Here is a 14630-nt window from a genome sequence, read left to right as displayed (position 1 = left end):
AATACAAGACCAAAACCAAGATACCTGACCATAAATTCAGAATTAAAATACTCTGTACTCTAGACACGAAGAAGAAAATTTCTCTAAAGGAATATCCTGGAGAACTATGAGTTAATGTAATGTGCAGAGTGAAAGACACCTTGGAGTGGCCATACAGATGCAATATAAAAGGAAAAAGTAAATTGTAACACCAGCCAGAGTCTCCAGCATGCAACCTTATCACAGGTTTCTATGCTGAAATTTCCACTACTACTTTTTTCTTTGTACAAGATGGATGCCTTTGCTAATCTCTTTTTAAAATTAATGTAAGTCCTAATTATAAAGATGCTAAACTCAAAGTTGTCCCTTCGTTTTAGAATTAAAAGCACACTCATTTTCTGGATACAGTCCTTTGATTACTACTTTTGCTTGTGCAGGATTAATGAACTATGAAGATGCCTGAGGTTTCTCCTTGGTCTTTCTGAATAATTCATTTATTTATTGCCCATTTTACAGGTCTGTGATTCAACATGTCACTCTAGGTGCCTTTTCTATGAAGCTAGTCTCAAAAGATGCATCCAAATCAAGTAATCAGTGTGTATTTCTTGTCTTTATAATGCAATGCATTTGTTTGCTTTTCCACCATTAACAGTTACAGCTATGAATGCTGTAACAAAATGCATTGTGCTCACTTAAAGGATATGCATTTGTATTTCCAGAAATCCACAAAGGAGCCAATGACTGACTGGGGAAAGTATTGGCAGACTTAAGGATTTACTGTATTTTTCAGGGAAAAAAATATACCCTAAAAAAAGTTTTCCTGATGAGTTGAAAACATTATTTGAGACCTGCCTCCACTTCTGTCTAGTACAATTATATCTTTTCTTTGCTGCTGCTATTACACAAGAAGGCTTTTCCTATACTAAATATGCCTCAAGCATTTTCATTTAAGTTACAAAGCTTAACAGAACAACACAGAAATATGTATCTGATTACAGTTTCTATACATGCATTAATTTAATAGAACAATGAAACAGAAGTTGTGCTGTTGCCTGTACTGAGCCCTAAACAAGCTCTTTGCAATCCTTGATTCATAAACTGCTCATTTGTTAGTGATAGCTTCCCTCTCCTTCCTTCACTAGTTTTAAAATTGCTTGTTATCTGGTAAATAAACTGCCAGGACATGAATGATATTAGGCAGAATTCAGATATTCTGAATATATCTAATAATTCAGAAAAACTGTCATTAAAAAAACAATTTTTAAAGAAAGAGTCTCAAAACTACATGTGGTCCAGGCCCCTCTGTACCTTCTGCTGCTCAGCAAAGAGACTTTCAAGTATTTGAAATACAATTCTGGTTTATATATCATATATGTAATGCTCTGTAATTTAATACATTTCATTAGAAAAATGAAGTTCCCCTTTATTAAAGACATGCTTTTGCAATTTAGTTGTAACTGAGCATTGCATGCTATAAGTCCTTCTCCAGTTTTCCTTCAGCCCCTACCTTTAAATAATAAGACCAAGCAATAAACAGTACATACATGTTTTTAATTTTATACATATTTCAGCTAGTTATATTGTGGACATATATATTTGTCCACATATATATAACAGCTAGTCATCTCTGGATATATAATATATATTCACAGATAACTTGTTAAATTTTATTTCTAATATAGTAATCTTCTCATCATTTACAGAAGATGAGTCAGAAAGTAAGTAAAATATCTTTGCTAACAATGTCAAATTAATTTTTCTGTATCTCTGAAAAAGCCAGAAGAAGTGGCCTGAAGGTATCTATTTTTATGATCTCTTAAATAGGGCAAATGGTAAAAGTGAAAGTACCAGTAGAAGTGCCAGGTAGGTACCACGATTGTTTATTCAAATCTTCAGGTTATCTAACAGGTTATCTGCATTTTGCATGAAACTGCACATATACACTTCAAAGTTTTCAAGGTGGAGAAATAGCAAATCTTGCTGGGGTTTTTTCCCTTTAAAGTACTGCCTGCTAAAACCTTGAAAAAGCTGACTACTGAGATTTTCATTCTATTAAAACTGTAACAGTTGATTAGGCTTGAAGCAAGTGCAAAATAGCAAATGGAATCTGTAAAATGACCAGCTATCCTAATTTTCTTATGCTAATCTTTTATTTGAGAAGCTGTAATTTGAAACTAGTATCTTCCCCTGTGCCAAGCCTTGCAACAGCCTCTCAGATGCTAAAGCCTGGATTAAAAACTTTTCTCTAAACCACTGGTGTTAATAAGGCCAGCTGTCTCAACAGAAGTAAAGCTGTTAGTCCAAATCAAAGGGTGGGTCTGCCACAGTGGGACAGACAGAAACAGCAGGGCCAGTGGCACCCCCTCAGCATCAGCTAGAGATTGCTTTCTGCTGTTTAGAAATTAAAAGTGTAGCTCTTGTGTGCTGATACCAGAAAAATACCTCAACTCAAGCTCCTACTGTCCCAAGGAGGAAAGAGATTCAAGACAGCATATGCTGGGACAGTCTGAAAAAATGAGTCCTCTGAGCTCCCTCTCATAGTGTTTGGGATGTTTCTTTACAAAATTCAGGTATTGATTTTTCTGGAAGTGAAGGTAAATGACAGTAAAATTACTGTTCTCTGATCAAATTCCAAATCAGGAAATGCTGCCTTCCGTTTGTTCAAGAAAGAAAAGGATAGGTAAATATTAGTTTCTTGTGAGAAGAACTAAAATTAAATATTTTTATTGAATGTTTTCATGGCTTTTGTATACAGAGAATAATTTCATGAGGAAAAATGTGGTCTGAAATACTTTTTTAAGTTACAGATCATTATCTTTTCATAATTGACATTTACCATTGTTTACCATTTATCTTGGCATATTTACCCTATTTTTTACTGCTTTAAAATATTCTAGTAAAAAATGGAATTACAAAAAGATCAAAAGAGACTCAAAATGTCACTGCTGTAGTTCACAGTGGTAAATGCAATGCAATGCAGATTTCTTTGAGATATCTGAAGAGACATTCAGTTAAAATTAGCCGTGGGTCCTAAGGCAAGGAATACATGGAAGTTGGTGTCATAAAAATAGGTATTTCAAGGAAAGGAGTGATTTCCTCAAAGGTGAAAACAGCCTTCAGAACTTAGCAACTGGTCAGAGCCTGCCTCTTTAAACTCTAATCTAGTAATTTAATCTTTGACAATTTTTTTAATAGGTCCTCCCTGACAAATACATAGGATTTGTTTTCCTTTTTTCCATTAAGTTCATCATTTATTATTGATCCATTGTGTAAGTTTTTAGATTAGAATTTATCTGTAGCAATGACTGCATTTGTATTTTGTATTTTTGTCTGTAATTTTGCAGTCAGCCTCAGTAGCCTATAGGCATTAGTGTTACATAACTATTCAAAATAAAAAATAATGACATCTACACCAGGTGTTTATTAATAAAATTAATAAATACCAGAAGACAAAAAAACTTGTTATGAGAATATGAAATCAATTAATAAGGCTATGTCACAGAAATAATATTCCTTCATAAAAACTTGCTTTAAAATAATTTAGAATGGGGTGATTTAAAATAGGTGGAAACCTTTCCAAATAATAGTATATGTAGTAAAAGCTTCAGTTGCTTCAGGGGTACTACATGTAATCTTATTTCATGTTCCCAGTAATGACTTGAAATTAGGTGTGAAAGTGCATTAACTAAACCTTAGGAACCCCACCCTCAGCAGAAGAAAACACTTTCCTTCCTGTGACCTCTCCCCAATATTTGCTTTTGAATTAATTAGTTCTTATTTCTTATCTTAGTTCTTAATCAAAAATTGATAGGTTATGTAAAGGAATAAATCTGAATTCCTTTAGATACCTACCTGCAAGTTGTAGAACTCCCAAAATAAATTATCTGACCCGTTTATCTTATAGATAAAGTTGACCAAAACCTCTAGGAATTTTTTAAATGTAAGCCTGCCTTGTATTTTCTTTAACACCATGAGTTTCCTCTGAGAATGTGTGAAAAGAGATCAAGTGTCAATACTTGAAGTATTGGAGAAACCTGAAGAAGGACAAATGAAAACCATATGCAATTAAAGAGGAAGAGAAAGGGTCTCTTTTTTAGTCCATTCCACGTAATTGGAATACTGTACTCTAATCAACATTTTGCAAATACCTTCCAGCATCAGAGATCCTTAAATTCTAAAGAAAAATAGATGCAATATATGTAACACAAATTTCTATAGCTGAACCTCATAAAGGTGTTAATTTCATTTTCCCACTGGTATTTTAATGAAGATACGTAAGAGAATATCAACTAGCCATTTTTGGCAGTGTAACATTATTTCTGGCAGAGAAGAAAAGACAGTCTTACCTTTATTCTTCTAAGAAATGCCAAATCTCAGAATTTAACCTCTGCATGTTTTGCTAATGTGAAAAGAAAAACGCTGCATTTCTGGCAGAAAATGAATTGGCAGGGAAGGCTTCTCCTTGGGACCTGAAGTGTCTTCAAGACTGCAGTTCATTCAAAACTTTCTCATTCTTTGTTCCTGTGTCCAAAGCTTCTCAAAAATTAATTACAGTAGACAAGGGTAAGTCTACATATTCACATAGACATATTTTTCCAGCCTAAGAGCACTGAGAAGTAAGAAAAACAGGATTGAAAATTAGTAATGTCACAAAACCTAATACAGAACAAAAGTACATTAAGAATATTCTTTAAGTGCGCATTTCAAAGACTCCACCTCATCTTTTACCTGCATGCTTTCACTAACAGGGAAAAATGGGCCTTGTTGGAATAGTTTTTGGTAGACATGGTCTAAGACATGGTAGATGGGAGCTCCTGGACCAACAGGAGGGTTCTCACCTGTCATTTTGGGAACTGAACAGCGTATCATTTCTCCCAATGGATTTACTGTCTTTAAGCAAGCATGGAAGTTAATTAACTCTATATTTACAGGAACATATGGGTACTTCTTCAAGTTATCTATTATAGAGATTGTTGGTACGAATGCTTTTCTTTGTGCAGCAAAATTTTTCTTCCCTGCCAAGAAATATAATACCAGAAACACACAGTATCTTCAGGTTCTTCAATATAAATTACTTGCGTCATTACAAGAGCTGGCCAAAGGTTGGCCATGTGTTCTTCAGTCCTTAATAATCTGGGTATCCAGTTCATTAAATTTAAAGTGTCTACTTACATCTTACACATATTCGTCTTCAGGCATTGAGATTCAGATGAGCTGTCTTTAAGACATTTATTGTCATTTAGATATCTCATCTAGATATGCTTCTGGCTTTTTTTTTTTTTTTTTTTACTGTTTTATGTTATTTTGCTTTTACTCCTATAGAAGAAAAGAAGAACACATCCCTCTCTTTTAGGTCTCTGCTCTTGTGAAAGCAGCTCTTAATAATACTTTTCTCCAAATACAGTGAGCATGAACAGCCACAGTAGAAGCTCTGTAGATAAAATAAAGAAAATCTGAGTAGACACAGATCAGGTCAGAGAGAACACAAAAGGTGGAAAAACAAAAAGTGAAAGCTTTCTTTTAGATCACTGCTTCTCTTACTCTTAAAGACAGAGGATCTCCAAGTACTTCAAGTACAGAGAATATATTTCAAAAACTAACCTAGAATTTGTCTGGTACTATTTCCTATCAATCTAGAATTGCATTTTCCCAAATATACAATAAGTGTTAACATAATTAGAGCTTCCATTGTTTAATAATGTAACATAAACTCATTCCAATGACGGCTAAGGGCAAATTCTCTCAATGCCTTGGTCATTTTGAGTGAAGCACTGATTCAGCACATTTTGCTGTGGTGAGTCACTGCTGGAGAGGCTCCACTGAAGACATCTGAAAGCTGTGTCTCCAGAACTGACCTCAGGGAATCATGACTCTGCCACCATTGATACTTATCCACCAACGCATATTTTACACTGAATGCAGCTTTCCCTGGGGGTACAGACAGGACTTCCCAATCCCTTTGACTATTGGGTGCATCTGGATTCTGCCTCTCAAGCAGCACTGTGGCTGAAATTTGATCTCATGGTCAGATACAACAAAATGTTTAAGTGCTTCTGCTCACAAGTTTCAAAATAAATGTAAGAGATTCTAGAGGTTCCTAATAAAAGAACAATCACTAATACTAAACATTCATATGACATTTATTTTCAAAAAAGGGAGTGTAACTTCTCTCCAGCTGTAAAATATCTGCCAGTTTGCAAAATGCTGAGGAATTCATTTTTAACGTGAGAATTATTAATAACACTAGAAGAACAGGTAATTTCAACAAATCTGTATTTTGAATTAAAGCACAAGTCAGTGAACCCTTTTTCATATGTGACCCCAACCTTGTCTCTCCCTCTATGCATCATGGTTATGCTGTACTAATAAGTGGTAGCTACAGCAAAACTTCAAAGAAGAATCATGGGTAAAATCTCAGGCCTAGTCAGAAGTGATTCCTGATTGACAAATTAGATAGATTCTTTCATGTAGGGCTCTTTCCTGAAGTCTTCTGCATATATAGCACAAACATTTCATCTAAGACTGGCTAGAATATGTTTCAAATTCTGAGACATAACATTGCTTCAAAGAATGTTTCAAACTATATCCTCATGCTTTTTAGCTCCCAATGTAACAATAAACTGGAAAAGAAAGAAATGGGGTTATTCAAAATGAGATTTTGCTATAAAGACCATTATAGGACAATATGCCAGTGATGTTGCCCCAATAAAACTTCAGTGAGCAATAACTAAATACATCACAATACTGATTTTGCTGTATTAAAGAAATAGAAGGCTCTGTTTGTAAAGTAGTATTCTTTTCTAAATTTTTCTAGGGAATCTTACAAAAATGCACTTGGAACAAAAAACCTTGTTTATGAATTTCAGAAAAAAGAAACAAACTAAACTAGGAAAATTAATTGAATCAGTAAGAACCATGCAGCTGAAACACTTGCTTTCCTACTCTTACTATGCTGCAGAAACAAGTCAATACAAAATATGAAAGAATAAACTTTGTGTAACACAAGATTAATGAACTGTATTTGGAATTTGACAGTTGTCTAGGAAACCAAAGAGGAAAAATTGGAACTTCTGTTTGAGAGGCTCACACAGAGTCCTTGGTTGAATGTGATCATTACTATACCAGGAAGAAAACGCACATAAAGGCAACATGAAAATTGAGTGTTTTATACCCAAGGTTTAATACAGCATATGGAAGATGTGCATGGATTTCTCCAAGGCATTTATTCAGGTGTCATGGAACTGTCTAATAAAACATAATCAAGCCTTAATTCTGGAATCTTTTCCAAATAGAGTATGGAAGCATGACTTACATCTAGTCTCCACCTGCATGTAATAAATCTAAAGGTACAGAGCCTATAAGTTACAAGTTCTACCATCTCTCTAAAAGTTATCTCTTATAATGTTGAAATTTCAGTATATTAACAAAATATTCTACTAAGTAGAAGCCTTTAGCTCTAAGTGATATGTGCTATGGAATGATAGCTTGTGCTGTAGCAGCTGCTAGAATTCTAGTATTCTACCTATTATAATACTAACTAAAAAAATTGATTTGTAGGAAATACATGTCAAGTAATTTAAAATGGTGCTAGCAAAATCCTTTCAGGAAGACTCCTTTAATGCCCACTTACACCTTCACTCAGTAGGTAAGACATTCCTTCATAATACTGGTTGAATTTTATTTATATTGATTTTGGTCAGAACTTTTGTCTCAGGTCAGAGACTAAAGTGTCTTCATGCGAGCATTTTGGCTTTAAATATCAGTGACAGGCTTTTCTTTAGACATTTCATTTAAATGACAGTAAACATTAGGAATGCCCTCCTTCAGTTCAATCTGACCTTGGACTCTTGGGACCTTTTGAAATTGCCTACTTATTCTGTCAGCAAGTTTACACCACTCAGACATTAAAATATCATTACTGATTGCCTTTCTAACTGTAAAGCCTAGTACTTTTGCCTTCTTCTGTCACTAACAAGTTTTGAAGATTATTGGGCTATTAAGTAAGAATAAACTTAAAGAAATTTTTTTAAATATTCAAAGCTGTTTGTGATGAGGGAAATTTATTTTGCTCCTTGATAAGGTGCAAGAGTGTAAGTTAGGTGTATACCTTCACTCATCATTTAAAAGTGCCCTCTATGTAATGTAAAAGCTATCACACATCTTAGATGCAGAGCATTATTTTTCTTTAAAGTGTGCTTTTCAATGGAATATCTACTGAAAATATGAATAATTTTCTATCTGTCTATCCCTGAGTTCCACTGTGGAGTTAGGTCAACTCTGCTAAAATGTATAGGGAGCCTTCATTCCTTTGACTTAATATCCTAAGTTTGTAGTCTAGCAGTTTTATCTTTGCTATTTAGCCACTGCACAAGAACACATGCATTCAAAAGTAAATGTTTTTGATAGTGATAACTGTGGAGAAATTCCTGTTCTCAAGGAAATCAAGTTGGTAACATGTTAATGGCATCTGAGAAAAAACCCCTGCATTATTAGGTGGGACACAGACGAATACACATTCAGGTTTCAAAGACTGTCACACATATATCTGAAATATTTATAAAAAGGGATAAAAATATTCTTGTATCAGAGTCTTGATACAGTTACACAGTTGTCCTCTGTGACTGGCTTTTGAGAAGGCACTGAGAGTTGTTTGTCAAGAAAGCACATTCATTTAACATCTGAAAACTTTGTGTTTGGACATATTTAAAACTGGACCAAGAAATTTAGATTCCTATGAGTATATTTTTAATCAACACAAATTTGGAATTCCTTAGTGTGTCCAAACATTAAAAGATAGTACAATAATGCCTAAGAAAGGACAGAGTTTTCAGGATATGCAAATCCAGGCAGGCAAGAAATGGGGACATGTGGCCCCAAATTCAGGCTACATGGACTAAAAAAATTTCTGCTTCTATTCCCAGACTACCAGGCAGTGAAAGGACATAATTTATGAGAAATGGTGGAAGACTTTCCCTTAATTAATACACTAGCCAGGCCACACAGTGCTATGTTGTCCTACATAAAAGGATCTTTTTTTCCTGTGAACATTTCATTTCCTCGTTTACTTTTTCATCTGCATTTCTGTAGTGATTTGAACACAAACTTGCAACTTCCTAGAATCCTATATAATCATACATAGTATTTTATGGTTAAGCAGATAAAGGAAGTTTCTTGCTTCACATTGTCTTAAAATAAATTATGCTAAAAGATCATGAACATTGATCCTCTCCACACTGAAAAGGAGGGCCTTAAAATTAAATAAGCAACATCTATTTCCTGCAATATATACTTATCCCAAGATCCTCCTGTTGTGTGGTTACAATGGGTATGTATGAAAAAGGGATCACAGAACCAGTAGTCCTGATGCTCATCCCAGCCATTTTCCTTACTGGAATCTGTGATATCCTCTCAGATTTTCCAGTGTGCCTCATTGAGTTCATTGAGGAAATCTTGTAGAGAAATGTGAGGATGTGCCTGATGCATCTCACAGACAGGGAGTCAGCTGTCTGTGCTCCTCAGCTGATCTATACACACACAGAGTAACTTCAGCACCTGTGAAACTGCAGCCTTGCTGAGCAGGTACATCATCTGTGCAATTGATACACCTGGCATGTGCCAGACCCATGCATATGGACTATACAGTCAATACATGCATATTCAAAATGCGACCATTTGACAAGGGTATATGACATCCACAACGTTGGCCCAAACAAGTAGCAGGAAAAACAATTCCAGCTTGAAAAAGGGACCTGTGCACATGGGTAGCTCCACAATTGCACTTACCTAAGTAAAACTACTCAGTCAAAAAAAGAGCAATAGCAATAAAGAATTATTAACTATACAAATAATTAATCTCATCATAAATAACCTTTTCTTTAGCTTTTACATGTGAAAAAGCCTCATATGCTCTTTAATTAAAGATTAACTTTTTTAGTTGCATTTTTTACTGTAAAACATATTCTGTGATCTGTCTTAATTGATAGAGTTAAGTCAGCAGCAATTTTTTGTAAGAAGACGTTACCAAGATGGGGATTGTTAGCAACAATTTGAAATCACTGGTTTGGGGTGGATTATCTGATCCTTTTTGTTTGAGATGTGGATCTTCGGGGCTTTTTGCTGTTGTTAGTTGGTTTGTTGTGTTTGTTTGATTGTAATGTGAATAAATAATTTGGGGCTGCATAATAAAAAAAAGAGAAACTGGATACTTCTGTGACCTAGAATTTAACTTGCTTACTCCTATTTAGGATTACAGTGGTAGTACATTAGTAGTACATGGTTACTCAAGAGCATATGCTGTACCTACTCTATATTTATATTTTCAAGTATCACAGTCCCTGCCTGAGCTGCTCGTATCCCTGTTCCCTGCTTTACCTCATCATAAGGCAGGGAAAGTCAGGCAATAACGCTGTCACAGTAATGTACTGGAGATTCCAGCTGTTCATAAAGACAATTCTGATGGATGCAGATGAACAGGTTGTATGATGCCAGCTCCAGTGTCAAGGTCCTATGGGAGTCCTGTTGGTCAATATCAAACTTAGACAAGCCATTGCAAGGGGTTTCACAGATTTTAATCAGGAGCAGGGCATCAATTTTACTATGATGCTTTAAAGCATTTATTTATTCAAGTGAGGATGAAAAAACCAATCTATCTTGCAAATTGCAGCAGTATATATTACTGATTAACAGCTGTAAGGTAAAAAAACAAAACAGAAGAGTTATGCTGAGTGGAAAATAGGCTAACTAGAATTTTGTAAATTCAATTTCTAACTTCTAAATATAATTTTGTGATAAAGAACAGAGTAAATGCAACTTTCTGAAACTTACTTTCAATTATCACTGTCAGAATTCAGAAAATATAAAAATAAAATACCAAATATCAGAAACTTACATTTATTCTCCTTAGGTTTAACTGAAGCAGAGTTCAAGCAATTATTTTCCTTTGTCACCTTATGGCAAGAAGAGCAAATAGATAAAAGGGCCAAGATTTGTACTTTCTAGAACAAGGTCACAACTTGCTCGCCTTGTACATAGCTCTCTTGCAGTATCTGCTCTTCACTGATTCATCAAAAGTTGTGGTATTCCAGTAATGTCATTAGTACATGGCATGCACACAACAAATTATATTGGGCTGAGATGGGAGCAGCAGAAGGAAATGGATATCATCAGTCAGAAAGTTCCATCTTACATCCCACTGTTCTTTTTTCCTTCAAAAATCCTTGCTCTTTTGAGGGCAAATAAATTTCTCTCCATGCCTAACCTTCATAACATAAAAGCTAACTCATCTAATGCCATCTGTGAAGAAAAAGAGGTGAAAGCATGAAAGGTGTCACCAGTATATTGATTAAACACACCCTACTTTTTATGATTTCTTCTTTCCCTTGATACTTCCCACTCCAGGTTACCTGATAATATACAGAAATGACCAAACTACCACTCTGACAGCCTTAGAGAGCACAGGGGAATTGTTTCATGTTCTTCACTGAAAATGTGAAATTGTCTTTCTTTGCTAACATCTAGTATTACCTATGCAGAATTTTGCAATACCGACCTTTATTGACAGAGCTCATAAAATCAGACCTAATGCCTGCTCATTATTGTAAACTGACAACACAAGCATCATTTCTGTAAATATCACAGCCTAATAAACAGCATATCTGTTTAACAGGTGCTATGAATCTTCAAATTACTGCAGGAACTCACATTCTTGTCTTTAACAACCTTCCATTCCAAAATGGAGATGTGAAAGAGAGCAAATATTAAATATTAAACTGTTAGAGTTTAAAAGTCCCTTCTGAAACTGTTTTCTTGACAAGTCGATTATGAAAGCACAAACGTGATGTGTTTCTAAAACAAGCATCATTATTACTGATTATTTATCTTGGAGTTAAACAAGGATACCGCAAGCACCATAAAGAATACAAATTAAAAACTTCTTTCTTTCACATCATTACTTCAGGTACAGGCCTTGCTTGCTACTCTGAATATCACCTGAGAGCCAATCCTGCTTTTTTTATATATATGCATTGAGGAGGTGATTTATAAATTGTGGGCTCCTTATTCTGCTGTTTGGGCTTTTTTCAAGGCAATTTTTTCCTACTGTTTTCTCTTGGAATAATTTCCAAATCAATACTAATATAACATATGTATCTCTAATGTCTGTATGTGTCTGTAGAACCACTATTGAAAAAAAGAATTCACGTATCAAAGTGATCTTCAGGAGATATTTTCCTTTTACCTTTAATAACTGACAGCTTTAATTATTATGTTAACAATTGAATGAGACAATAGATGAATGGACAATGAAATGAAGAAATATAATAATTCCTGGGTTGATATCTTCAAACAGCCCTATTAAGGAGTATGTATTAAGCTTGACAGTAATAATACAGACAAAATGTGAACTACACATTTGGCGTGGACCTCTGCTTAATAAACAGGCGGTGAGTCCATTCTCTCCTACACACAACCATGAAAAAAAATGGCACAAAAAGAAAATATTTCCCTGTATTTTTTTACAAAATTTAGCTAATAAGGGAATTTATTCAAATACCACCATATATATACCATATATATATAAAACAGCGTAGATTTTATCCCTGAATCATCAGAATCCTAAGTCTGAATATGACTAGATTTTTCTTCCTAGGAAACAAGGTCACTTCTATAAAATGCTTGGAATTAATGCTGTATACCTTGATAACAAAATGATCTGATTTTGTGAGGAAGACTACTGCATTACAACATCACATTAAGAGACCAGATACCAGACTTAACAGGGTTAAAAAGAAAAAAAATCACACCATCATCACAATCAGTCAGTACAAAATGGCTTTGAATCCCCCGTTCCATCTTTGACTCTACCTTAACAGCAAACCAGAGGGAAAAATCCAATTCCAAAATGTGGAAAAGACCATGTTACCATGATTGATTATGGGTAAAATGAAACGTTTTGCCAGCTTACCTGATTGAAAGAGAATGAAAAATCACTGCAAAGCCCAACATCCAAAAATAATGTAATACATGTCTCCTCCTGAAACAGTCCAGATTTCCATCCACAAAGCCTTACTAATTGATCCCAATTTCTGTATTCTCGGTGGAAAATACAGAGACCTTTCCAGAATGCTCTCTGCTTCTGCCTCCGCTTCCTGTTCTCAGTCACTCTATGGTACCCAACATATACGAGAAAACAGCTTATTCTGCGCAGGGGGGCCGGGAGGGGAGGCAGGGGCGCAGTGACGAGCCCAGCCCGCAGCACCTGACGTGGCAGCTCCACCTACTGGTGGCGAGCCCGAGCCGGGAGCGCGGCCGCCCGGCCTGGAGCCTCCGCGCTGCCGCCTTGCAGCCCGCCGCCTCCTCGGCTCTGACCCGCGCTGCCGGCAGGCAAGGAGCAGAACACACCCACGGGGCCACACTGATTATTGAACAACCCCTCCAAATGCCTTTTGCATGAAATAATTAAATTTTAAAGCCGTTGGCCGTATGCATTGAACAGAGCATTCGGTTTTAAATGTGCTGTTTCCTTTAAAAGGCATGGGAACAGAGGAATGTGTAAATAACAGACTCCCTAACTGGTGTATGCAGAACTTGCTAATCATCTTGATACTTTCTTATTAAAAACTACCATGTATTTTTGGCACCATGTTCATGTCCTTCAAATGTGTAAAATGTACTATGCTTATGTAAAATCAAAGCTCAAAGTCTTTCCCTTAGACAGGCTTCCTGGGCATGTGCAGATTTACATCTGCTTACCTAGAATTCCTCTGGCCATCCTGGGAAGAATTATAAGAGCACTGGCTCCAGCACCACCTCCTCCACGAGCAGCAGTATTGAGTGAATAATATCCTTCGGGCAGCATATTGTTGTGTCCTGCCTGGCAGCTTGAGGAGCGTTGTGTCTGTGGAAAGTGAAGTGCAGAAATGCTGAGCAGTGTCAGCAAGTGTGTGCAATATAATGACTCAAAGCCTTGGGGTAGAGACTGCTACAGATCCCACCTAATTGAAAATCAAGCTACCAGCTTTCATGTTCAGTCATGTGGGATTTAATAAACAAACACGGTTCCACAAAACAAGAATAAATGAGTATAACAAGCAATTAATATCTTGCTTTCTTGTAGCTCCTGTAGTTCCTTTAAATGCCTCTTCTGCAGAGCTTAGAAACAGCCCTATTCTCTGTCCCCTGGTCACACTGTTTGTTTTGGAAGCAAGGACCCCAGGGCAGCGAGCAGGTATCCATCCTGATGGCCCCTACCAAGTCACAACTGCACAAAGCAGCAGGAGTAGTGATAACTGCCTACAACTCATGTCCCATATCCCTCATATCAACAGATATCCCCTTTGCACTTAGCATTTATCCTAAAACATTTTGTGTCACTTTATGAGAAGTCCTTTTGGTTTTGGTTACACTTGCTGTGTGCTTGACAGATATAAACACCAAATTCCTGAATCTGGCAGCAGGAAACAGGAATACATTTTCAGGGGATGCATGTGTTCTCTATGTACAGAATAATCTCTGTGTACTAAGCAAAAGAGATGTATCAGTACATATGTATATGTACATTCAAAATGTTTGGGTATTGTAAACCTGGGGCATACAGGGACACTCCTCATCATACTGCTCACACAAGTCCCCCTGTTTGCTTCAAAGAGATGTCT

General features: G+C 36.0%; 1 protein-coding gene across 9 annotated transcripts in view; it reads right to left on the bottom strand.

Moving 5' to 3' along the window:
• LOC135450478 (sodium channel protein type 2 subunit alpha-like) overlaps positions 1-13225 on the bottom strand; it is a 66871-nt gene extending 53646 nt beyond the window's left edge. For 3 of the 9 annotated variants that reach the window (XM_064718707.1, XM_064718710.1, XM_064718706.1), the window contains exons 1-3: positions 12941-13225; positions 5152-5410; positions 4326-4588 (exon numbers count right to left, since the gene is read on the bottom strand). The gene's annotated coding sequence lies outside the window, so the exon portion shown is untranslated. Of the gene's footprint in view, positions 1-3831; positions 4014-4325; positions 4589-4817; positions 4893-5151; positions 5411-12940 lie in introns of those variants that run through there. The other 6 variants (XM_064718702.1, XM_064718709.1, XM_064718705.1 and 3 more) reach the window with 5 other exon arrangements.
• Positions 13226-14630: the final 1405 nt, after the last annotated feature.

Source organism: Zonotrichia leucophrys, chromosome 7, assembly GCF_028769735.1.
Source record: "Zonotrichia leucophrys gambelii isolate GWCS_2022_RI chromosome 7, RI_Zleu_2.0, whole genome shotgun sequence".
In the NCBI taxonomy this organism is placed as follows: Eukaryota; Metazoa; Chordata; class Aves; order Passeriformes; family Passerellidae; genus Zonotrichia; species Zonotrichia leucophrys.
The sequence above is the reverse complement of the archived record's forward strand: the minus strand, read 5'-3'. Positions and strand labels throughout refer to the sequence as shown.